Here is a 25,637-nt window from a genome sequence, read left to right as displayed (position 1 = left end):
AATTCAAATTAAAGTAAGTGCAAGCTGTAATATGACTCATTTTAACTGTTAAATTAAAAAAAAAATCCTTTAGTGTAAAGCACAATTTGTTTTGTCAAATATCCTATGTGTTGTAGATGCAGAAATATTACCTAAAGCCATTAAACTGATGTGAATCTTCAGTTACTTACCACAATCCATTCTGAAGATGCTGGAAGCACCTCCTTATATCGCAGTTCATATTGCATATAAGTTTTTGGTGGGTCCCACTTAATTACAAATTTGTTTGATACTTGGTGAGCATTTATGTTGGAGGGTGAACCACATTTCACTGAAATGAAAAGTTGGAAGGAATCAACACAAATACAAGCAGGAAAACTATGATTTATTTTCAGTTATAAGCCAAAGCGAAGAATGCTTAAGACATCTAGTTTAACAATGGAGTAGCTTAAAAGTGAGAGAGAGGTCTAGTAAAACTTTGTTGCATGAGACAAAGTGGCCCCATTCAACCATTATCGAGCATGAAGAGGGTTGTCTTACTGATTTCAGAGAGAGAATTTGTGGAGTATGTTACTGTTCAGTGGGTGGATCTACATGTGTGCTTTATTGTGGAGTTGCCTAATTAGCTCCACAGTAAAGTGTCGCATTCTACATGTGCGGTGCTATTAGGCTGAAGTAAACTAATTAACTCCACCAGAGAATAGTACTGCCTGACACAAGCACTATTCTACAGTGGAGTTATTTACTTTGTTGCAATTTGTGCCCTAGCTAGCCCCTCTGCAGCTTGTTGAATTGAAGTGGAACAGTTCTGGGCTGGCAGGTTCACCCCGGGGTCCCCTGCCATCCAGGGCTGCGCTACCCCGCTAAATGTGCTGTGATCCTGAGTGCACATGTAAACACTGCACTTGGGAGCAATAAACTCCAATGTGAACTGCGCCAGAGTTTATTCAGCCACTCTAATCATGTAATGCACCCAGTGAGTGTCGCTAGCAGAGTCAGAATGTCAAATAGACATGTAACTCTGTGTGTGTGTGTGTGTGTGTGTGTGTGTGTGTGTGTGTGTGTGTGTGTGTGTGTGTGTGTGTGTGTGTGTTAACAGCTATCCCAAATTAGGTGCTTCTAAATTCTACTGTTATTTTAGCTTGATCATTACAAATGCAATTGTTTACTTACTCTGAAGGACTCACTGGAGGTAACAGTAGCAGCTAAGAGTGATTTTAATAGAGTTGTGCAATACCGAGGAGGGTTTCCAGAGATAATCCTTAAGCGCTTCCCAGAATTTGACTTCATGTCAGTACTTGTATGCAATGGTGGTCTTACCCATAAGATAAGTAAGTTCTCACCTGCATTAGATAGTACAGGATTTGCCATGTCTTCCTTCCTCTCCCCGCCCCCTTTTAATTATAAAACATTGTGTATCAGAATATGTAGGTAGTCCATAAAACAGACTGAAGACTGAAAAAGGTTCCCAAAAAAGCAGAGGTTCAATTTATGGAATTACTTAAATGCATTTGGGTTGGTCTAATAAAAGATATCAGATTCACCCAAGGAAACTTGTCGACCATTGAGCTAACATTTTATTTAGAAAACCAATAAAAAAGTTCAGAAATCTAGAAAACATAATGCAGGAAGGTTGTCAAATATAGTAAGCATATGTTGCTCTACATTTTTGGTAAATGCCTGATTAAAAAAATCTTAATTATAAAAGTCATTGTGAATTTTACCACTGACATCAGTAGGACCAAAATTTTGCCAAATACATCTAAATTATAGCCTACTTTTTTGATTTGGTGATTAAAAACTAGTGAATATTGAGAATTCTACAATTATCAAATAAAGTTCCAATAAAATTGGACCCCATCTTTTGCTAAGTTGCCTTGCATCGTAAGTTCTAAAGTGATATAAATGATATTAGAGGCACTGTACCTGCTTTGCTTGGTATAAAGGAGATATTCTTTGTTTTCACACAGCTCTCAGCGGAGTAAATCACAGATACCCAGATAGTCACAGGGCGATTCATGTATAGGCAACTTCGTTCCACTTTGATGGAAGATGATGAGATATTTCTTTCCAGACATTTCTTGATTTTGTCCCTTTCAATAAAGAGATTTGAGGTGGGAACAAAATTAATCAAAAGTGTTGGATTACAACTTGTTTTGCTTACAGCAGAGGTTCCCAAACTGTGGTATGCATACCCCTGGACGCAAGACATCTCCTGGAGGCGGGGGATGCAGGTGAAATTGTGTAATGGCAGATTTAATGTTTGTTATAATAATAATAATTGGCAGTTAATGGGTTAAAATGTAAAACATATATGGGTAGGGTTATGCAGGTTGCTGGTAAATTTGGAGGGGGTTATGTAATAAGAAAACATTTGGGAACCTCTGCATTACTGCAACACCATGTTAGATGGTGAATTTCTCGATATATGCACATATAGAAACGTTAGGAGGTAAATTCCAAAGCACAATCCAAGATTTTTGAACCAGACCTGTGAGTGTAATACTGAGATCCAAGTCATTCTAGCTAAGTCTGAATTTAAGTAATTTTACATTTCTATAAGTACTTATGTGGCCTCTATCACCATAGCAACTGAATGTTTTACAATGTTTAATGTATTAATTTAGTGGTGTCAAAGATATGGCCTGTAGGCTAGATGCCCTGTCACCCACCCCTGGTGCTGCCCCTGCATCTGAGTTGATAGACATGCCACCAGACCAGACTTGCACACAGGGCCTAGGAGGCATGCCACATATGGCATCCATTCTGACTGGTCTGGGATCCACACTACATGTGATGACCATCCTGGCTGGTCCGGAATTGTGCCACATGTGAAGCCCACTTTGTGACCTGCGCCATGCACAGTGCCTGCTCCAGCTAGTCTGGAACCCAAGCTGCATACAGGCCCTGAGCCCCATTTGCAGGGTGGGCTGTGTGTGGTATGTGTCTTGGATGGGATGGGGTGGGTGCTGTGTGTGATGTGGATTCTGGAGTGGGCACTAGTTCTGGCTTGGGGGGGGGGGGGTGGTCAATGGGCCCAATCCACCCTGTGGACTGGCTTTGCACCTGCAGTGCCAGATGAGTTTGCCACCCTTGTATTAATCCTGCTGGAAAGACAGGGAAGCACTGTTCTTTCCCCATTTTTATAGCTGTGGAACTTGGGCACAAAAGGGTAAGATGACTTTCCCAGGGTCATACAAGAAATATGTGGCAGAGAAGGGAACTGAACTTAAATCTCTCAGATTCTAGATAGTGTACTAACCCTTAGAAGATCTCTTATCGTTTAATGTGTAACTTCTGAACAGCAATAATACAGATGCAACCAAAGACAGCCTTTTATTTAGGATGTCCACATTGTTTACAGTGGTCTCAGTCACAAGTTCAACTCCATCTTCACATATATATTCATCACCTATGGTTTGTCCTACAGCCATGTGAGGTACAGAATGACTGCATCAATGTTCTGTAAGAACTGTAACCCATTTACACAACAAGCATGCAAAATATAGAGCACTCCTGCAATGTTTGGTGTTCTTAACTCCTGTTGGCCTCAACTGTAAGCTCTCATATAAAAAATGTTTGTAGACTCTGGCTTCAGTGCATTTCAGGAGGAGGAATAAAAAGGTAACCTGTGCCACTCTGATCCTTGGGCAGCTCAGTGACATGAATTAGAACAGCGTTGAAACCTTCTGCGAACCATATTAACTGTCAGTAACCCCAGGGACCACCCAGGCACCTAGAGATTGCCTTGGCCAAGCACCCTTTGTCACAGATGTGACCCCACTATGGCAGTCTGTGAGAAAAGCCAGTATAGGGGTCATTATGAGTTCTGTCTACTTCTACAAGTTTGCCTTAGACAGTATCCTTCAGTAGCTGGACTATCCAGAGTACAGTTCAGCATTTTGGTCCAATTCTGGCATTCACAGGAAAGAACAAAGTTCTATGTAAGTATGCATTAGTATCTTTTTTCTCTAGAAAAAATAAATAAGATATTAGGGTAGAGTATTAGTTCAGGAAGTGGCATGTGATATACAGGTAGGGCACTATGTGTGCATATAACATGAAGGCAGATCTGGTCTTAGGGGTAGGCAAATTGGGCAACTGCCTAGGGTGCTGTGGTCAGGAGGGCACCACATGCAGGCACACACAGCAGCGCTCTACTCCCACCCAGTGTCCAGCTGATCGCCACACTCCTGCCTCCAGATGCTGGGCAGTGCAGGTGGCTGTGGGAGCATATTCCCTGCCACCCATAATAGGGCCTGGGAGATGCCCATAGTGCTGGTGACTGAACAGACGGGGCCACCTGCCAAGGCAGTCACACTCCCCACTGTCCCTCCCCTTTCCCACCCTGCCTGACTATGCAGCTGCACTGGTGGTGTTGTGATCACCCCCAGCCTCAGTGGCAGCTCCATGTGGGCACTCAGGCAGCAGTGGGCCAGGCTGACAGCTGCTGGGTGGCTGCAGTATGGCAGCCAAGAATGGGGATAAGCTGAGGCCAGGGCCACCTGCCGGGGCAGCTATACTCCACTGCAGCAGCACCACTGACTTGGGATTACCGAGGAATGCAGATAAACTGAATTAGGTTTTTGAAACATAACAGAGGCTAATCAGGCACAAAATAACTCTTTTACAAAAGTCAAACATGCAAACAACTTCTCACCCTATGTATCATATCCTGACTAAGCCCCACAGCCCTGGCTGAGCACAGGAGCTACTGGTCTATGACACAGGGGGCAACCCCCCTTGATTGTCTAGAAACCCTTCATTTGAACTGATATTTGAGTCAAGCTGTGTGATTTGAATCAGTTAACACGGTTTAGAAAATAGTGAGCATGTCTACAAGTGACCTTAATGATCCTTTAAAGCAGTTTAATGGAACTGCCTCAACTTATATTAGATAAAATGCTGGATAACAGTGGAAAGGTTTTTCATCCACCCTCTGCTGCACATTTAGGATAGCCTTTGTAGACCTAGAATGTGCCAACTCAACATTCTTCTTAAAAATTGAATGTATTTTTTTAATATCAGAGTGTAATTGCTTGCTGTTGTTTGGATGAGATGTGATGATCACAATATAATATTTAATAAGTGAATAAAAATGACTGAAGGTTTCTCTTATCTTCTGCTTCAACCTAGCTGTAAATCAGCAGTTAATATTTCAAAGCAAGATTTTTGAAGGCACATCTCTGGAAGTGTTTTTCTTTAATCCCTTTCTTTCTGGCAGCCAAATCGGATAAAGAACATTTTCAATTTCCAGCTGATGTTACTTGTGGAAAGCAAAGTCCTTTCCCAAGCATAGGGAGGATTTTATTTTTGTTTGTAACCCAATTAAAAAAAAAAAAAAAGAGAAGTTTCTTTTATTCTTTTCAAGAGCACTAGACTGGAATTCAGAAGACTGAAATTCATATTCCATCTGTGCCACCATATGTCCTTTTACTTTGGACAAGGGACTGAGGGTATGTTCACATGGAACAGGATAGGCATTGTACAGAGATACAAATGCCAGCTCTGGAACTGTAAACATTACAGCCACAAAGAGTACAGCCTGACCTAATTATCCCTGCTTTTCAGCAGAGCTCATTAAGGCTGTGCTGGTGTGGTTATATTGCATCTGGTTTTGGAGCTAGTTTGGGTGTCTGTGCATGATGCTGACTGGCACCATGTAGACACATCCTTAAACTCTCTGTAACTCAGTTCCTGGTCTTGTGCTTGCAATATAGTACCCCTTTCTTCCACCCTTTGTCTTCCTTGTCTTTTCATAATGGCTGACACTTCTGAGCAACTAGAATACTAACATCTCAGGTTATAGTGTGCATCTAGAAGCATGCTGTCAGTAAGGACTGAGTCAAGCTTTGCTCTGCAGTCACAAAAAGCACGGACATACGTGCAGCTCTCCACTGTAACTCACGGCACTTTTCAGAAAGTGCCATGAGTTACAGCATTGCCCTTGACAAAACAGACATTCACTGTTGGGTCTGGGGGGTTGGGGGAGCAAGGTCCAGTTTGGAGTGGCTGTGTATCTGCAGCCATTTTCCCCTAGCCCCAGTTACCCTCCCAGCTCTGGTGCTGTCTTCAGAATGGGAGATGTGGAAGGGAGGGGAGGGAGCTCAGTCTGAGGTTTGCCCAGCCTGCGCTGGAAGGTGGAGCAGATGGATTGAAGCCTTCCACCTCAGGAAAAGAGGAGGGGAGCAATCCATCCACTCCATCCTCCAGTGTAGGCTGGGCAAATTCCTCCCCTCCCTTCTCCCTCTCCCATTTTGTAGACAGCACCAGGGGTGATGCTGGGCTGATACAGCTCAGCCTTGCTCCTAGTGCACACTGACAGAAGTTAATGAAGGTGATCCACTTTAAAACTGCCCAATCGTGCAACAATTGGAACCCTCATTACATGAAGGTTCAGATGAAGGTGCTTCAAAGTGCATTGCAGCTGTGCACTTCTGTAAGGGGCAGAAGTGTGCGGGGGGCAGGCAGTTTGACCCCTGCTCCCCATACCTTGCCCACTGCTGCCTGTTCCCCTGCTGCTTGTCCCTCTCATGCCTGTTCCCCTGCTGCTTCTCCCCTCCCCCTCACTGCAACCTCTGCCTCCTGCTCCCCACCACTGTTTACCCTCTGGCAGGGCTTTGACTTCAACCTGGCCTGAAAACAACTGTTGCAGCAGCAACAGCAGCTCTGGCACAGGTTTTGGGGCTTGGCTGGAGCTGCTGCAACAGCTGTTACCAGGTCAGGCTGGGTCCAGAGCAAACATATACTGCATGAGCTGGGCTGGAGCCAAAGTGAGGCTAAGTGGTGGGGGAGGGAGAGAAGAAGGAGGGGAAGCAGGTGGGTGGGGAGATGTGGGGGGTGGCATCAGAGGAGGGACAGGCAGCAGTGGGCAAGGTGTGGGGGACAAAGGTCAAACCGCTCAAATCCCCCAGTGCCTGACCACCCCACAGTGGTAGGAGGATGAATGCACATCCAGCCCTGGGTCAGGGCTGGAGGTAGAGCCCCAGCAGTTGCCTGCCCTCTGCCCCACCCCCTTACTGCCTTGTACTCAAATCCAAGACAAAAGTCTTTCCCCCTCATCTTGGATTTGAGTAAATATGGTATTTCAAAGTTTATTTTTCCAGTTTGATTCCCTCCAAGCTCTTCTTGTGCATGTGTCTCACTCTCTAGATATTGATTGTAATTTCAGATATTAAGCTGTGCTGTTTTATAATTTAAAGATATATATATATACAAGAATGTACAGGTGTACCTTATGGAAGTGATTGACAATAGACCTAGTATTTCCAAAATTGACAAAATATTGGAAGCAATCATTATTGGTCTATTACAGGCACAGCTATAGTATAATGTAGTTCATAAACTTTATTTCCTCTCCTATATAGCTACCAACTAGTACTGCTTCTCCTGCTGCTTTGTCTAAAACCCTGAATGAACTTGTCCCAAGTAGTAGAATAATATGTGCAAAGCAAAAGAAACCTACCACTTACAATGTTTCATGGTCTAGTGGGATTTGTCAGGAATCTTCCACTATTAACTATTGCAGTTGGTCCCCCTAATCACATCAGTTAGCTATTATTTGGTTGACTCCATAGGAAACCCTGTGAATGATGCATATACCTGTAGAGGTCAGTACCATCAGTGCAGAAGTCCTGTGCACTTCACATTGCACAGCCCATCTATCTTTGAGCTTTTGTTTTGCTCTTCAGACCAAGTTTTCCATTAAAATTCAGTTCCTGCTAAAATCAATGTATATTCATTCCAAGTATGAAATCTGAGGAAAGACTCTGACCTTCAGTTTAACTATTTAGAATGAATATAGCAGAGAAAATTAAGGACAGTAGAAATTATGCCAGGGAGCAATGACAGTTTTTTCTGAAATGTCTTTCAAACTTACCACTTGAGGGTTATTGTATAGTTAGTAATTCCTTGAGCACTGGAGACAGGCAACCAGTAGCAAAGCAGATTTTCTTGTGAGTCTATGTGACATGCCAGTTCTCCATCCCACTCTGTAAGATGAAAAGTGTTACTCTATACAATGTTCTCTCCCTTGTAGAGGCCTCAGCACTGTTGGCTTTAGCTTCCCTTTCCTCTGGTTTCAGACCTCCAGTCTTGGCCCACAGATCCAGACCCAGCTCTCTGTCTCAGCCCTGTTGGTTTTCTGTGTCTCTGAGCCCCTGGCTCCTGTGTCTCTTGCTCTGGGCCCCTGGCTTCTGTCTCTTGCCTCAACCCTCTGGTTCTATACCCTGGGCTGGCTGGGTTGCTTGTTTCTCCAGTCCTCAGCAGTCTGATCCTTGACCCTTATCCAGGCTGCTTTGCCTCTCCAGCCCTTAGCCCTCTGGTCCTTGACTTGGCTAGGCTGCCTAATGCCAAGTGTCCTACCAGGCACTCCTCCATGGTCCCTTAGACACAACCTGGTCCTCCAAGCTAAAGCCTAATTGACAAATGAAAGTCCCTGATTCACATCAAAAGAATCTTCCCAGCCCTGGGTCAACTCCTTTTGTTCCTTGGAGCCACCCAGAGGGTACTAAATCTGGTGCCTGCTAGTCCACCCACTGCAGGCATCTCTCTCAGAAGCTCTTCACCCTTCAACATGCAGGGCCAGATGACCTGCTCTGGCTCAGGCCCTGGATTTATATGCCTGGAAGCCATGCCTACGTTTGGTCACATGTCTTCCCCAGCCCTGCACAGGGTTTTCCCTGTACATCAAGGGCCAGCCTGCCCTCCTGCAGCTGTGGCCCCACACAGCCAGCTGAGCCTGCTGTGTCTCCTTAAAGAGGAAGCAGCCTTCTGGCTCCCTGCCACATTTCCCTCTCTTCCACTTCCCTTATGCCCTAGTAACAGGATCTGGGTCCCGTGTTACAGGCAGGTACTTATCCTTAGCAGCTGAACTATGAGTCTCAAAATAAAGAAGCAACAAATATAAAATAGTATATACTTTCTCATGCACTGAATACCTAACCTCCATAACAGGGCAAACAGTTTAGTAATATTTATGTAACTAAGGGCCCCTCTATACATGCAGCTAAAGGTGGGGTGGGATCCAGTGCATGATCCACATAATCCACACATACATGGCAGGAGGCATGACTGCGGGATCACACATTAGATTCCATTGTGCCTGATTGCCAGTGCAGGAGGAGCTTGATCCTGGGATCCCCCTGCACTAGCAAAAAACAAGCTTCCATGGTTGGGAGCTCCCACAGCTGACAGGGCTCCCAGCTGTGGGGATGTACCATACAGTCCAGCTGCTGGGAGCCCCATCTGCTGACTCCATCAGCACCCCTCCAGCTGGGAGACCTCAGCTGATGTGATATTCCAGCTGTGGGGTTGCTTGCATCAACTGTGGTGCATAGACCACGGCTGGGAGTCCTTCAACTGGGACCTCCTAGGCTCAGGGACGCACATGGCTACTCCCAGCTAGGAGCTCAGATCAGTTGATGGGGCTCCCAGCCACAGGGACCCCGGCCATGCATTAAATTAATGGCATGATAGGAAGTAGCTACAAAGTTATTACACATTTTGTGAAACAACTTTGTAGCTTATTCCTTTTTTTATCACATCATTAATTGATTGAATGTGTAGCCAAGTGACCCCTTAAGGCATGATTAACTGATGAACTCTGTTTCTTTGTCTGAATGACATGCCTGAGTTCTGGTGTAACATCTTCACATTTTGTTTTAAAATTTAAATTATGTATTTTATGTTTTTTGAAAAAAATTGAAACCTGTTATATGCTCCTTATTATACTGCCCTGGAGCACCAGCTAATCTTGCCTACATCCTTTGTGCACAAATGTCTTTATTGCACTCTGCTTACAGTATACAGGCAGTATTTACTCTGCATTTCCAGTTCTCAGCTCTATCACAGTACGTTCTGGCTATGAGGTAAGGGCCAGCTAGCTGTCCTTTTGCAGAGGATATCAAGGTGTCAGCAGTGAGTCAGGACTACCATGTTTAGTCTTTTTTTACTTAGGACATGGACCCTACCATGTACACCCACATTTTCAAAAGCTCTAAGTAGCAGCTTAATGTGAAGGCACCAGAATGGGTGCCAATTCGGAGCGGACACCGAATTGTCTGTGGCATGGCAGCAGCCCATATTTAGGCAGCTTGCTGAGGCAGCAGCCTGTGCCACCACCGCAGCTGCAGCAGCCCCTGCACCAGGAGATAAGCATACTACTCCCACCCTCCCTGAGTGGCAACATTTTAAACCTCTAGCTCTAAGAATGATTACATCAACACTCTTCCTGTGCTCAGGAAACCACTTACAGATTGTAATTATTGCAGATATGGTCGGATGACTATCTGAGGCCTTTGTTTGCTTATAGTGTACTTAACACAACAAGCTGACTTGCATCCATAGATGCTTCTCAAGCAAATCCCAGGATGTCATTCTCCCATTGTACTTGGGCTTGGTGAGGCTGCAGCTGGAGTACTGCATCCAGTTTTGGGCTCCACAATTCAAAGAGGATGTGGAGAAGCTTGAGAGGGTGCAGAGGAGAGCCATGCGCATGATCAGAGGTCAGGAAAACAGACCTTATGATGAGAGGCTGAGAGCCATGGGGCTCTTCAGCAAGGAAAAGCACAGGCTCAGGGGCGATCTGGTGGCCACCTATAAGTTTGAGGGGTGCTCACCAGGATCTGGGGGAACGTCTGTTCACCAGAGCGCCCCAGGGGATGACAAGATCAAACGGTCACAAACTCCTCCATGACTGTTTCAGGCTGGACATAAGGAAGAACTTCTTTACTGTCCGAGCCCTCAAGGTTTGGAATAGACTGCCATCGGAGGTGGTCCAAGCACCTACATGGAACACCTTCAAGAATCATTTGGATGTTTATCTTGCTGGGATCCTATGACCCCAGCTGACTTCCTGCCCCTCGGGCAGGGGGCTGGACTCGATGATCTTCCAAGGTCCCTTTCAGTCCTAATTTCTATGAAATCTATGAAATCTAGGATATTATGGACCTCAGTACTCCATGCCTAGAGAAATCACAAACTACGCTCAATAAATTGAGGGTAGATATTTTTCTTTTTTCTTCTTTGTAATTTAAACAAATTGTGCAAAAAAACCCAAGAAAAAAACAAGAAAAGAAAAGAAATGAAAGGGATCTTTGTGGAATACTTTTGCCCCTGTGTAACTCAATTTAATATTAATGAAGGTATGCAACAAACCCCAAATGTAATTAAATATTGTTCTTTACCTGTTTTGTGGCTGAGTAGGAAAACAAAACTTGAGTCTAACATTCTCCTAACTAGATGATTTCATTTTTTAGGGTCAAACTTAACATTTAAATGTCTGGAGTTTATTATCCAAAAATTGAGACACCCAAAATTGGTGGAAACAGTTTTGAAAATATGCCTATCATCAATTTGCATAATTTACAGATTTACATAGGCAGCATATGAATAGGGTGACTATATGTCCAGTTTTTACCTGTTCTAAATACCTGTCGCAGTTGTCCCATTGATTTGGTAAATGAACACTCCTGTCCTGCTTTCAGTGGGATACCTGGGACTGGTGTTTAAAATGAGAGAAAGTGGGATTGTTTCATTTCAACTCCAACTTGCTCTACTGGGACTTTGCGGGTGTCTCTACATGTGCAGTTAATGCAAAGTGTATCACTCTGGAGTTTATTGCTCCTGGGTGCTGCATTTACGTGTGTGCCTAGGACCTCAGCACATTGAGCTAGGTTGGACTAGCCCTGGCTGGCGAGGGACCAGGCGGGTCAGCCTATTTGCCCAAGGCTGCTCTGCCTCATCTCAATATGCTGTGGCGGGGCTGGCTGGGACACAAGTGCTCCAGTGTGGGGCTAGCTGGCAGGCAGTTCCTATAGTGAAGCACCCTTGTGCCCCAGCCAGCCCCATCAGTGTCTACACATGTGTTGTGGTGCACTAAATAATGCCGCTGCAGGATAGTGCTTGTGTTTACAAGTACTAACCTACGGTGGTGTTTATTAGTTTACTGTGCTCTAATAAGGCTGCATGTGTAGATGTGGAGACTTTACTGTGGAGCTAATTAGGCAGCTCTGCAGTAAACATCTCATGAAGATGCACCCAGAGACAGCTGAGCATGCCAGACAGTGGAGTGTCCTGTTTTGAAAATAGGGAAATATGGTTAATCCCATCTATGAAGTCAATACAAGAGCTGAGAAATGCAAGAGATCTGATTCTTAATGACTTGATAGATTAGATAACCAGCCCTCTTCAAATTAACGGATAATTTGCATAATAGTATGAAAAGTGAAATCCATTCAGCAAAAGATATTGTCTGAATTTTGATAATTTATAGGCTACAGCCCAATCCTACGTTATTCCTTTTTATAGCTGAAACTCCTGTCCGACAAGGAACATGAGATCAGGATGGGCAGGAGTTTCTTCTAATATGTTACCTCCCTGTAGCATTAAATTTAGAGGGCAATGTTGAATGTTATAGTTAGTTATTTAAGTACTTCTGAAGCTATTTTTCAGGGATGTTGTGTTTGTATTGCAGAATAATAGATTATTAGAAATATTTCAGAAATCTAACAGAATTTGGATTAAATATGTTTTCCTTTTCTATTTTGCTTCTTACTGTTTGAACTATCAGCTAACAAGAATTAACAAAGATGTTCCTGGTATCACCCACTCTTTTCATTTTCTTTTTAAAATGAAGACAAAAAAATTATTTATACATGTTCCCTATACAGAAACAGATAAAAATCTTGATATGTAGATGGTGATGTTAAAGTAAGTTTTGTTTCTCAAATAAGAAGCACATGACTACTGTATTAAATATACATGTCATTTGTTTTAAAAAAAATTCAAACTAGCTGAAATCCTTCATGAGAAATATTTTACTATCTGGAAGTTTTATGTGCTGAATATAAGTAGTACATCTCTGAAAAAGGGCTTCAGCTTCGGTGGCATTGCAGTCTGACTTCTAGTGTGTACACAAGAAGAAAATTAGTGTTATGCTTTTCTAAACAGAGCAGAAAGATATCCCTATATTTTAGAAAATCCCTGCTACAGAAGGACTATCTTAAATTCCTGAATCATAAACATCTCGGAAAGGGCAAGGAGCCAGAAAACTCCATGCGCCAGACCTTGTGAAGTTCTCAGGCATCAGTCCCCCCTGGCAGAAAGTTCTGAGGGACGGAAAGTAGAGAGCATTTACATACAGCCAGGGGTCAGCAACTTACAGCCTGCAGACCAGATAGGGCCCACCAAGCAATTTCCCTTTTTTTATATCTTGTCTGTGCAGCTGGGATATTACCAGCAATTTGGCAGTAGGGGAAATTGGCAGCAATCAGCAACAGCGGTGGTGGTCAAGTTGCAGGCAGTAACCTGCCTTCAGACCAAGCTGCATTAATTCCCCCTGCTATTGCTAAAAGGTTGCTGACCCTTTTATGCCATGGGTCTTGTCTATACCATGACAGCAGCATGTCCCAGCACCTGAGCCTTGCTGCATAGATAGCATCCAGGTCTGCAGTTTCTCAGCAGCTCATGTCCTAGCAACATCCCTGGATTCCTGACCCTGTCTTTGGCTTGCTCCTGGATTTGGGCCTTTGGATACTCCCTGCAGACCCGGTACCTGCCCCCAAACCCTGGCTTCACTTTCTTTTGGACTTCAACCTATGGATTATCCTTTGGACTTGGTAACTAGGTTTTTTACCCTGGGCTCCTGATCCTGGCTCAGCATTTTGGCTCCTGACTTGTAGCTTCTGACCCTTACCCCTGTAATCCTGCATCCAGCTCTACCCACTAGGCTGAGTGGCCTGGTAGACTGTGACAGCAGCAAACTCCTACAGCTGGCAGCCCCATCAGCTGTGGGACTTGGTCTTGACAATGTGTGAGGCACTGCTGTTGCTAGGAGTCCCATCAGCTGTGGAATTTGTAGCCACAGCAGCCCATGGTACACCTGTAGTTGGGAGCCCCATCAGCTGATTTGGGGGGGGGGGGCAGACACAGGGGAGCATCTAGTCACATGTTCAATTAATAGCATGAAGGAACCAGAAAGTTCTTATACTTTTTGTGGAATAACTTTGTGGCTTATTCCTTGTTTTATCACACCATTAATTGATTGAATGTGTGGCTGGGTCACAACATAAGATGCAATTAACTAGTTAATTGTGTCTTAAGTGTAACATGTAGATGGAGCCTCAGTGCTAAAAAGTGAGCACTGGGGATGAGTCCAGAGAAGCCTTATTGGCAGATGTGTGGGTTTGGAGTATGCCTGCAAACTTGGGTAGAGGAAGAGAGAGACATGTTCAGCCGTGTCCTTCATGAGATCAACTGCTGCAACAATACAGACACATCTATAGTTGTAAGTGGAGTTGGATAAAGGAGTGCAATTTTGATTGACCCAAGATTATTCATAACTTTTGGCTGAATTTGGTGAATGGATTTAGCCAGTAAAAAGGGAATATTGGGGAATATCAAAATGTGTTTTGATAGTTCTAAAATAGTCTTAAGATTTGGTTTTGAGGAGTTGGATTTGCAAGAGGGCTTCGACACCATTCATAACCTGCAGATTGATGGGCTCTAAGATGGCCTGAGAGGCTCTCCTGTAGAGGTTGATGTGATTTACATAAAACATTGACTGGGTCAGAGGATGTCATCTCATCATCACCAGTCAGTCTTTGTCCTGTGAGTTGTGCACCTAAGCTCAAATACCTGCTCACAGGGCCTTTTGGAGGAGCTGAATAGGAATAGTTTAACTGGGTCCCCAAGCTTTGAGGGGTCCCCAAAATATGTGAATTTTCTTTCTCAATATACATTATAAAATACAATGATTTAAAATAATTGCAAGGACATGTAAGTAAAATAGAAGTATGATCTCTAGGAGTTTATTTAAAAATGTATTAATTCAGCTGACAAATACAAGCAAAGAGAACTATAAAACTGAAAAATAAACAGGCTAAAAACAAGCAAAAACAGCAGAGGTCAGATAACTCTGTAGCTCTTGTTTCCAAAACAAGAGCTATGTCTCCCCCACCTACCAGGATGTATCAGGCCCCCAAGTCTCTCCCACAGACCTTGCTTGCTCCAGTGAACGTGTTAAACACAATATCTATCCTCCCTTCTTCCCCTACCCCAAAGTCTGAATTAACATACAAGGCCTGAATTAACATTGCATTAATGTAGGTGCAAATACATGCTACTATTTGGAGGAGGCAAACAGTGCCTCTTTCCCTTTACTAATTGACTTTGGTTTGGTGACCGAACAAAAAAATCTCTTGCCTTCTACTTAGCATTTGGGCTGTTGTGGTGGAAGGGAGCTATTACTACTCTCAGCACTTCATTGGTGAATCTAGCTCCTCCCTTCTAAGTTCCTGAAAACAAAACATTTTGAAAAAATTGACACAGTTGGTTCCAACTTTTTTGGTTACTTTTTGTTACTCAGTTGAAAATGTTTGGTAAGCGTAATTTGAATATACACACAAGTTTGACTGCACCCAAACTAAGTGGTGCTTTACTTGGCAAAAAAACTGACTTACTGACACATTTTGACCCAGTTCTTTTAATCTCTTTCCAGTCCAGTACACTCCCATGAGTGCTCATGCCAGCAGTGCTCTCTTGTGGGGTAATACCAGGGATATCCAAAGTAGTGCAGAATTCCCTCTGCTTGTGGAAGTGGAGGGATTCATTTGGCACTTATTGTTGGGGGCTTTATAAGATACTTTTGGTCTGAACTTGATTACACTATAAAGGGCAGCATGGAATCATCATAGCTGGAAAAGGCTTATTAACTCAATCAGTTCCTGCCCCTGCCAGTGTACAACTATATATTACATTCTTCAGTTTTAAATTGCTCAGAATTATCTTACCATCACATCTCCCTGTAGACTAATCTAAAGTGTTGAATAGAGCTCCCTGTTACAAAGTGTTTCCTTATTTATGCTAAAGTTTTCTTTGTTCAATTTAATCCAGTTACTTCTAATTTCATACTACTGTTCTGCCTTTCTCTAAAAATGTTATTTATTATTGTAGCACTTGGCAAACCCCTTCTTGGACTAGGATCTAATACACTAAGGCCTATATAAACATAGCACAAAGACTTTCCCTGCTCCAAAACGCTAATAATCTAATCTCTTGAAAAGAAAAATAGATAGCCTATGAAGCATGCATGCATGTGTATACCAGGCTACTGGGCTCTATGTGCTTACACAAATAAACTCTGGAGCAATATGCCCTGGAGGTTTTTGCTCCCAGGTACATGTTCAAACAGTGCATCTGGGAACAAAAAACTCTGGAGTATTAAGCTCTGGAACTTATTTATGTACACTAATTGCATGTGTAGATGAGCCCAGTATGTATTCACCATCTATCTTTTAGGGTGAAGCTATTGTTATTGACACCAAAAGCCTGCCTAGTGAAAGCAGATCTTTGTGTCAGGTGGTTGACAATTGCAGTGAATGTAGCCTCTGCTTAAGTTTAATTTGACTGTTTTGATTGCTGGAATATCAATAATCATTTGTCACTAGGAAAAGTATTACAGTCTCTCCCTATAACATATTTTGAAATCTTCAGCTTTTGATTATTTTATGAACTCTGCTGTCTGGCTCTTGGATGTATACTAAGTATTTGCATGGAAAGGGTGAATTTACAGTTGACTGGTTATATTCCTCTAGCAACACAATACTTAGGTGGTGTATAGTTCATGCATGTTAATGTCAAGAATGTCTACTTTTCACAAAATCTGAAAATGAAAGAATTATTCTGTCTAAGAATAGCTGTACACTCCCAAATTTGCAGTTAAAGAATACCGTCAGTGGATTTGAATACAGGTTAAAGCTCTAAAAGAACAGTTTATTACAGCTGTGCAAAACTTTGGTCGCTGATTCAATTTGGCGGAGATTTGGCCCGATTTGGTGGCTGAATCTCCAAACCTGAATTGAATCAAGAGACCCTTTAATCTCTCCGAATTGAATTGGAACCCTTTGAATCAATTTAGAAAGATTTGACGATTCAGACATAGACACAGCTTTAAATGTTTTTTCTACATATCTCAAGGTACCAGGTGGCTTGAGTATGCCGAGATGCTGGGGTGGATGGAGTGTCCCACAGGAGTGTGTGTGTATTGGGGGGGGGGGTCCCCAATGTGCTTGGCAGCAGACCCAGAAATGGACCAGAAACACTTGTGGTCCACTTCCGTGTCTGCTGGGGATCCCTCCCCCCAACCCCTGGCTTGGCGACTGGTGCCTCCTGGGTCTGGGGGGGCACCTGGGGTCCCCCTGTGGCCGATCACCAAGCTGGGGAGACCCCCAGCATGCTTGGCGGCAGACCCAGAAGTGAATCGGAAGTACATTCGGTCCACTTCTGGGTTTGCTGCTGAGGACACGAGGGCCCCCCTGCACTTCTGTGGGATGCTCCATCCGTCCCACCATTGCAGCATTCATGAGCCATGCCTGTTACCTCGAGGTATGTAGAAAAACATTTTAAAGCTATATCTGTAGCCAAATTGCTTATTCTCTAAATCAGCATCGAATCTTCAAGTTGGATTCAGTCAAATCGAATTGGGGACAGCGATCCGAATCAATGAATCGAATCACTGTCCCTGATTTGGACTGAAGACTTTATTCAATTCGGATGTTTCACATACCCCTACAGTTTATGCTGCCTGTCTGTAGGGTTAGTTTTGAACTGTTCAGGGTGGCCACTAGAGGGACTTGATGAACAGGAAATAAGAGAGACTCCCTCAGACCACATTGTCATAAATAATAAGCTGTTTGTAAAATGCCTACTGTCAGATCTTCAGATCTTTTACAGATTGAATTTCAGCCAAAAAAGTTTACACCAATGAATATTTTAAATCAAAATTAACTGCCAAATCATTTCAGCTGCAGATATTTTCAGTTCATTCTTGCAGCTAATTATATATTGCATGAAAATTTGTTATTTACCTGGAAGTTGTTTGCAAGAAAGATGACAACTTGAGCAATCAGAATAATCTGGGAGAGAAAACAGGTTACATTTAATAACAACATTTAAACAAATATTATAAATATCAGAAGAATACATTTTGTTGAAAATTCTCTTTCTTTCTCTTTTTTAAGTTGAAAGAGGTTGCATGTTTTCTCCTACCCTGGAAAATTTAATGCTAACATGTTCCCTTGACTTGGGATGCTTGCATTTAAATAACTTATGAGTTTTCTTTTACTCTTTATAAAATCTGGGGAGTTATGAGAACTCACCTGGTATGAGCCTACACATAGTCACCAAGAGTAAGACGCTTTTCATTTTTTTCTGAAAAGAAGCAAAACGGCTATTAAAACTGGGTTCAGTACATTTCTAACATATTTCTAACTTTCTCATTCACCCACACCAGCACTGAGAGGAAAGGGGAGTAGCTTGTTTACTGGGAATATACTTCATTGCATCATAAGAGATGTTGGGGGCTTGAAGCTAGCCAGTAGTTATACCTCTACAACTTCTATGTTTAACTTTGTCAAAAGCAGAGACACTTCCTCTAGGTAGCTGTAAGAATTAAGACTGAGATTTTTTTCAAAGAAGTCTAAGGGACTTGAATATTCAAATCCAATTGAATTTAAATGGAAATTGAGCACCTACTTCTCCCAGGCTCTTGAAACTCCCCTTCAGTGTTTAGGCATAGTTAAAATACTGATATAAAAATAAATGGATCAAACATTTCCACAAGCAATAATGCCCAGGTACTTCAGTGATAAAAATGTAGCAACATAAGGCCTTCTCTATACTTTGAATGTTTTCTATATATAGCCCATTATTGCTACACAAGGCAACTGAAGGACAACAGTAGGAGTCCATGTAGTTTCCATTAATACAGTAATTTTTACTACTGTCAGCTAAACTTCCTTCCTTTAGAGGATGTTAATCAAAAGAGTGTTTAAAAGTGGTGCAGCAATGGGATCCTTTGACTTGCTTCAGGTAATGGCAGCAATAATAGGAAATTTTCTGAAAATTCCCCTCTGGTAAAGAATTTCCCATGGACACGCACTGATTTTAAAGTTACCTGATGATAAGGTGAAAATCTGTCTATCTTGTACTATCAAATTTTTCAAGTTGAATATTAAACTGAAGGGGACTCCCATTGAAATGAGACAGACTGAAATATGGACATGCTTTGCAGCCTGCAGTATGGTTGCCTGGGTATAACTTAAATCTGACAAGATATTATTTTCTGTCGAGAGGCTTTACTAGGAGTAGGAAGAGAATGAAGACTTATATTAAGCACCAGAAAGCATGTTCTCTTAGTGAGAGCTATTCAACTTTGGAATAAGCTCCAACAGTCCACAGAGGGGTGTGGGTATGGGTGTGGATCTGTGGTGGTGAGACAGTTAGAAAAGCAATAATCTGAAAATGAGTTGTTCAGCAATAAAGCTGGATAAAACCACACAAGCAGTGGCAAGGGCTGATTTCCTTTTGTTGTTGATTTATTATGTGGTAAGGAAAAACTTCACTCAAAGACAATAAAGTAAGCAACTTATAAGATCTTATATTTTGATGACAGAGATACTAGATCAAAGTGTTACTGACTGAGAACATTACAACAGACAAGAAATGCAACAAGCTTTATGAAATACAAGGTGCACATTTTTTAAACAATAGAGATACTCACATTTAAAGGCAACCAAATGAAAACAGCCTGTGTATGTAAACGAATCAGTTCAGCAGCAAGGATACAGAACTTTAAAGGTAGGATTACTTGGGAATTTGCTGGGATGAGAGAACCTAGTAGCCAAATCTAATTATCTTTGTGGGTGCTCCAGAACTCAACATGCCATTTAATGCTATTTAAAAAAAAAAGTGTAGGCCAAAAAATAAGTACGGCAAGTGTCAGAACACTGAGAGATGATAACATCCTAAAAATTGGAGTTCAGAATCATAATGAATAAGAAATAATCTTTAATTATAGCTGGGCTACCAAGTTGTCATAGTAACCTTTCAGTGTATAATGAAGGCAGTGTTGTCAGTTTTAAAATATTTTTTGCATAAAGCCACTTTCTGCAAATGTGTAATATCTTGACACTGTTGCTTTCCTGGACTTGTACCAGAATTAAGTAATAAGTGACATGAACTCTTCTAGTATTGTAAACCATACTGAATTATGCCATCATCCAGAACGCAGGCAAAATGGTAGATTATTGGTACACATTTGTTTCATTTGTGACCAAATCAGATCTTTAGCGCCTTTTCTTAAAAAAAAAAGTTGCATTAACCCAACGTACTACTAAATTTCTTTCTCCTTGCATTTCTTTATCAGCTTTTTAAAAAATTTCTGCAATAAAAAAAATATTGCAAAGTACATACCAGGACAGACTTCATCCATCAGTTGCCCCAGATAACTGTAACTTACAATAATAAAATATTAATATAAATCTCAACCCAAGAAAACATCATCTCTGCCACAGCACATCCTCTATTGCACTCTGAGGTTATTCTAAACCTGTGGAGCCTTGATCAACAACAACCCTGCCAACCTCAATCTGTTTTACAGTATCAGGACTCCAATTTAAGCACCTGTATACACAAGAGGAAGAAGTAGCCCTATTCTAATTTTTACAGCTACATTTCTGCAGATGAATGGCCAGGGTCCCTGCAGAGCCCTGTTGGAATCAGTAGCAGTCTGCTTGTGTGAAATCTCATTGCATCAGGGGCTTGCATAATAAATCCCATTTATGGATGTATATTTCAACCAAACTCCTTAAAATTGACCCAGAATCCAATGGGCAGTCATAGCAGAACACTAGTATATTTCATACATAAGTAACATCTTCTATATAATTGAAGTCTTACCTTTTTCGAAGTACAAAGAACTGAGAAATCTTCATCATCCTCTTGCTGAAACTGTGCACATATTTATTTAAAATGAGCTATGTTTTTTCTGGACTAAAGTTAATGTGCCACGCATATTTTAACAAATGTAATACATTCTGGCTTTTTAGTGTGAAAAGTCAAAGCCCAATTTATCTCCTTTTACCCAAGATTAACTCTGATTAGAAAGAAGCTAGTTCTTGGATTGTCTCATATAGATACCTCCACTCTGAATAAACTGGCCTCCAGATTGCAATAATCTGTCAGATCTTGTACCGAGCTAGTTGCCAGAGGAACCTGTGAAGTATCTGAACTCAAACAGTAACTCTGACTGTTTTAACAAGAATCCCACACAGCTCTTAACCACTCCCCCCCTAGGGGAAGTTTGGCCTGGTAGGGAAAGTCTCCACCACACACACTTTTGTCCTTATCAAGTTTAAGTTACATTGTAGAATACTTTATCATTCAACCATTTACATATTATCTAAATGATCATCAGAATGTGTACCCTAACATGCTTCCTAAGTGAAGACCATAAAAAAGTTAAATGACTTTCACACCAGAGGTTATGTGGGGGGGGGGGGGAAAGAAAAAGAAACTGAGACACATATCCTGTATGAACCACAAATGGCATACAGATGAAATAGTGAACAGAAAGCACTGTAGAGTGAGTAAGTCATATTTGTGGCTAAAGCTTCCTTTGGAGAACAAAGTAAAGACAAAAAAACTACAACTTTATTAATAAACAGTGAGAGAAAGTACAGGTTAAACTCCAATAACTGGAATGACTCCAATTTTACATTGGTGTAAGTAAGTACAGAATTTGACCCAGTATGTCAGTGAGAATATTTTTAAGAATGAGAAGATATTAGTAAAGATCTCTACAATGTAATTAAAGAGTGAGATCCTACTGGAAATTATGCTATTATGAGAAACTTTGATTTCCCAGAGAGATTGGAGAACAAATGTTTGGATAGTCATCAGGCCCTGGATAGTCATCAAATAATCAATGAGACAAAACGATGCAGTTTCAGACTTGGTTTCAGTAAGTGATAGGGACATTATAGAATTGGGTATAAAAATAACCTAGGATCAAATTATCACAATTTGATAAAGTGGAAAAATAAACAAAAATAGGTTTACAACAAAAGCTTTCAAAATTCAAAAGTACAAAATGTAATAAAACAGGAGAACCAGCTAGTAAGATCAACTGGATGGCAGAACTCAGGACCTTGAAGGTATAGACCTCTTCCACATTCAAGTTGACAGTGCTAAAGCTATCCAGAGTCTGTATCCCAAGGGAAAAAATTTAGGAGACACAAGTGGATGAATAAACATCTCAAGAAGTATGCTAGGAATAAGTGGAGAAGCTACCAGGTTTGGAAAAAAGACTGATGAACAGAGAAAAGTGTCAGTCAAGAATTGTAGGGATAAAGTTGGAATTGCTCTTTGTTTTAGTATCTTTTGAAAGTTTTAACTCAACTTGCTGGATAGATTACAGGCGCTGTGCCCTTGTCACCATTTTGCTAAGACTTCAGCAAAACCTTGGCACAACAAGGCCTCAGCTTCAAGGGGGTCTCCCTCCGCTGTCACTCCTCCCCTTCTCCTAAATTTAACTCTCTCAGCTTTTAGCTGAGTTCCATTTTAATCTTCCTTCCTGGAAGGTAGCCAGGCTTGGCTGAGCTGCCAAAAATATAATGTTCAGGAAGTATTAAGGCCCTTGTAGACCATACCTGGCAAATGTTGAATAACGTATTTTCCAGGAAGATATGGAGGCTTGCAGGAGCGGGTAACACATTAGTCCGCATATGAAAAAAGTAAAATAGGGTGCACCTGCATGGATATCTTTGTGGTAATTGCTGATTGGTTTTCTTATGCAATCATTAAAATGTAATAGGTTTCTGTAGTTATTTATAGGTATAAAATAACAAAGGTATAAAATATATGTAACTGTTCTAACACACTTCAAACATATAAAACCATGTATGTGGTTTGCCAGTTGTCTAATCAGCTGGCTAACAATAATTAAAGGCTTTCTAGTTATACTCACTGGGCACATCTACATGAGATGCTTTACTGTGCAGTAGACTAATATACTCTATGAAATAACTCCTGCAGCAGCTGCCAGTGAGCCCCATGCCAGGAAGGGCTTCCCTGCCCAGCAGAAGGCTGGCCAGGACCTATCCCAATCCTGGGGCAGCTGCAGGGAAGCCCCTCCCAGCAGTCAGGGGGCTGGCCAGGAGCTGTCCCAGTTGCTCACTGGCAGCTGGCCCAGGAACAGGACAAATTCCAGCCAGACCCCTGTCTTCTGGCCCTGTGCACATTGGGACCACGCCCAATATACACGGGGCCAGATGACAAGTGCTGCTGCAGCCAGCAGACCTCCCCTGGCCCCGTGTACATGGGTCCAGCCCTCGTGCCCCCTGCCAAGGCTGGCATGCCCAAGGAGCCTGGAGCTCCCTTTGGCTGCTGTAGGGGGACAGGAGCAACCCTGTACCAGTTTGCTTCTGTTGGAAGCAGGTTTGCCTTATTGCATTAATAGCACTTGTAGATGTGCTCACTGTGTTGCTTCTTTAAACTTAGAAGAATAACACATACGGTAAACCAGGGACAAAGCCATATCATGAGCATAGGGCCCAGCCAACCCAGTCGCTTGTTACAAGCATGATGTTTGGCAAATTTTTTTTCAGCTGCATAAATGAGGGGGGGAAAGATGAGATGGGGCTGCTGTGTAATGAGGGTGGAGTCAAGATCTAAGAAAGCCCAAAATCTAAGTGAAAGCTTTGCTTCAGTTTTCAGTAAGAATACAGAGGCTGAAAATGGGGGCAAAGCAAGGTTGATAAAGGGAATAAAGTATGGAAAAGAAAGGGACCTGTTAAATCCAGCAATCTTCATCCAGAAAACTGATCAAACTGGTATGTGAAATCATAGGCCCAGGAGCAAGCATTGTTAATAAATTTATCCAGTCTGGTATGATACCATGGGATTGGACAGTAGCAGATACAGTGCCTATGTTTAAAGAGATAGGAGGAGGAGGAGGAGGAGGAGCAGTGATCTGGGGAATTGCCAGCTTAAAAATATGACCTCAAGGCTTTAGATTAGATCATGAAGGGAAGGATAATTAAAGTAATAGAGGTACAGGGAAAATGCAATGCAATGTAGTCTAGGTTTACCAAAAGAAAATTGTACCAAACTAACTTGTTTGCTTGCTTTCTGAAGAAAATATGGAATATTTAATCTATTTAGACTTCAGTAAAATATTTGGTACTGAACTTACCCACTGACTGAGATGTGGCAAAGCAAGACAAGGACAACAGTGAGTTATTTTACCCTACTCCTGATACCAGAGGGGAGAGTTGTAACAATCTGAGTCTCAGTCCCTTTATGCAGCTCTTCAGCAAAATGGTTTTAGGTGTCATGCTGCAGATTGCAGCTCTTGTGATATTTTACAATCTTGGAGAGAGCCAAGGAAGCTATAAGGAGTAACTCCCTTAGTATGAAACTGAAGGTGTACTTCTTATTGTTCTAGTCTAATAGTCATGCTAGTTTTCATGTTGTAATTCTAATTTTCTTAAAATCATCTAATCTCCATACCTTTTCCTCATACCTTACCCTATCCTGTAATGCACTTCTAGTCTGCTTAAACTTTCCAAATTCATTTCCTTAAGGAGCTCTTTTTCTGAAGCCCATAAGAAGGGAATCAAGTTGATGACTCAGTTAACTAATTATTAAGATTTACACACACTTACATTCAGGGGTTTTGCCAGTCTTTCATTTCCCCCCCTAACCTGCCCTTTTCTTATGCTCTACTATTTTATAAGTGAGCTGAATATATTTTATGGAAAATACTGTATCTGTAGTCTCCTTGAAGCTGTTCATGCATAAGGGGTGAATTTGCTGAATAGTTTTGGTTTTGGGTGGAAAAATCTGGGAGAGGGGCAGGCTAGATTTACAGACTGTGTGGGGACTCTGTTGTTATCATTCCCCTGCCATCCCATAACTTAGTCATTAGGGCACTAATGTCATAAGATGTGGCAGACCTGAACCTGCACTTTCTAAAAGACACTGCTCCAACCACTATGCTATAGGGTAGTACTGTCTAATTTCTGAGTGGCTGGTATACTCCCTGCCATACTGTATAATACAGTAGTTGCCCTCCCACTGTGCTTTACTGCTCCACGCCAGGGCAGGAAAAGGAAGCTAATGGAGAAAGGAGGAGCCTGAAGACCTCAGTGGAAACAGCAGGGCTAGGGGCAGACATTACACATAAACTTGTTTAAATTATTAGAAAGTGGTTTAAGCCTGTAACAGAACAGACATTCATAGATTCATAGATTCATAGATGTTAGGGTCGGAAGGGACCTCAATAGATCATCAAGTCCGACCCCCTGCTTAAGCAGGAAAGAGTGCTGGGTCTAGATGACCCCAGCTAGATACTCATCTAACCTCCTCTTGAAGACCCCCAGGGTAGGGGAGAGCACCACCTCCCTTGGGAGCCCGTTCCAGACCTTGGCCACTAGAACTGTGAAGAAGTTCCTCCTAATGTCCAGTCTAAATCTGCTCTCTGCTAGCTTGTGGCCATTGTTTCTTGTAACCCCCGGGGGCGCCTTGGTGAATAAATCCTCACCAATTCCCTTCTGTGCCCCCGTGATGAACTTATAGGCAGCCACAAGGTCGCCTCTCAACCTTCTCTTGCGGAGGCTGAAAAGGTCCAGTTTCTCTAGTCTCTCCTCGTAGGGCTTGGTCTGCAGGCCCTTGACCATATGAGTTGCCCTTCTCTGGACCCTCTCCAGGTTATCCGCATCCTTTTTGAAGTGTGGCGCCCAGAATTGCATGCAGTACTCCAACTGCGGTCTGACCAGCGCCCTATAAAGGGGAAGTATCACCTCCTTGGACCTATT

At 42.3% G+C, this 25,637-nt stretch overlaps 1 long non-coding RNA gene across 1 annotated transcript; it reads right to left on the bottom strand.

Moving 5' to 3' along the window:
- Positions 1-174: 174 nt before the first annotated feature.
- LOC132249153 (uncharacterized) lies at positions 175-21,030 on the bottom strand. The gene is made up of 5 exons (XR_009460561.1): positions 20,719-21,030; positions 18,138-18,189; positions 17,847-17,894; positions 1,906-2,072; positions 175-310 (listed from the first exon to the last, which is right to left on the bottom strand). It is a non-coding gene; the product is annotated as an uncharacterized LOC132249153 (long non-coding RNA).
- Positions 21,031-25,637: the final 4,607 nt, after the last annotated feature.

The sequence above is a fragment of the Alligator mississippiensis genome, chromosome 3 (assembly GCF_030867095.1).
Source record: "Alligator mississippiensis isolate rAllMis1 chromosome 3, rAllMis1, whole genome shotgun sequence".
Taxonomy (NCBI): Eukaryota; Metazoa; Chordata; order Crocodylia; family Alligatoridae; genus Alligator; species Alligator mississippiensis.
This window is presented reverse-complemented; position numbering and strand designations above follow the sequence as displayed.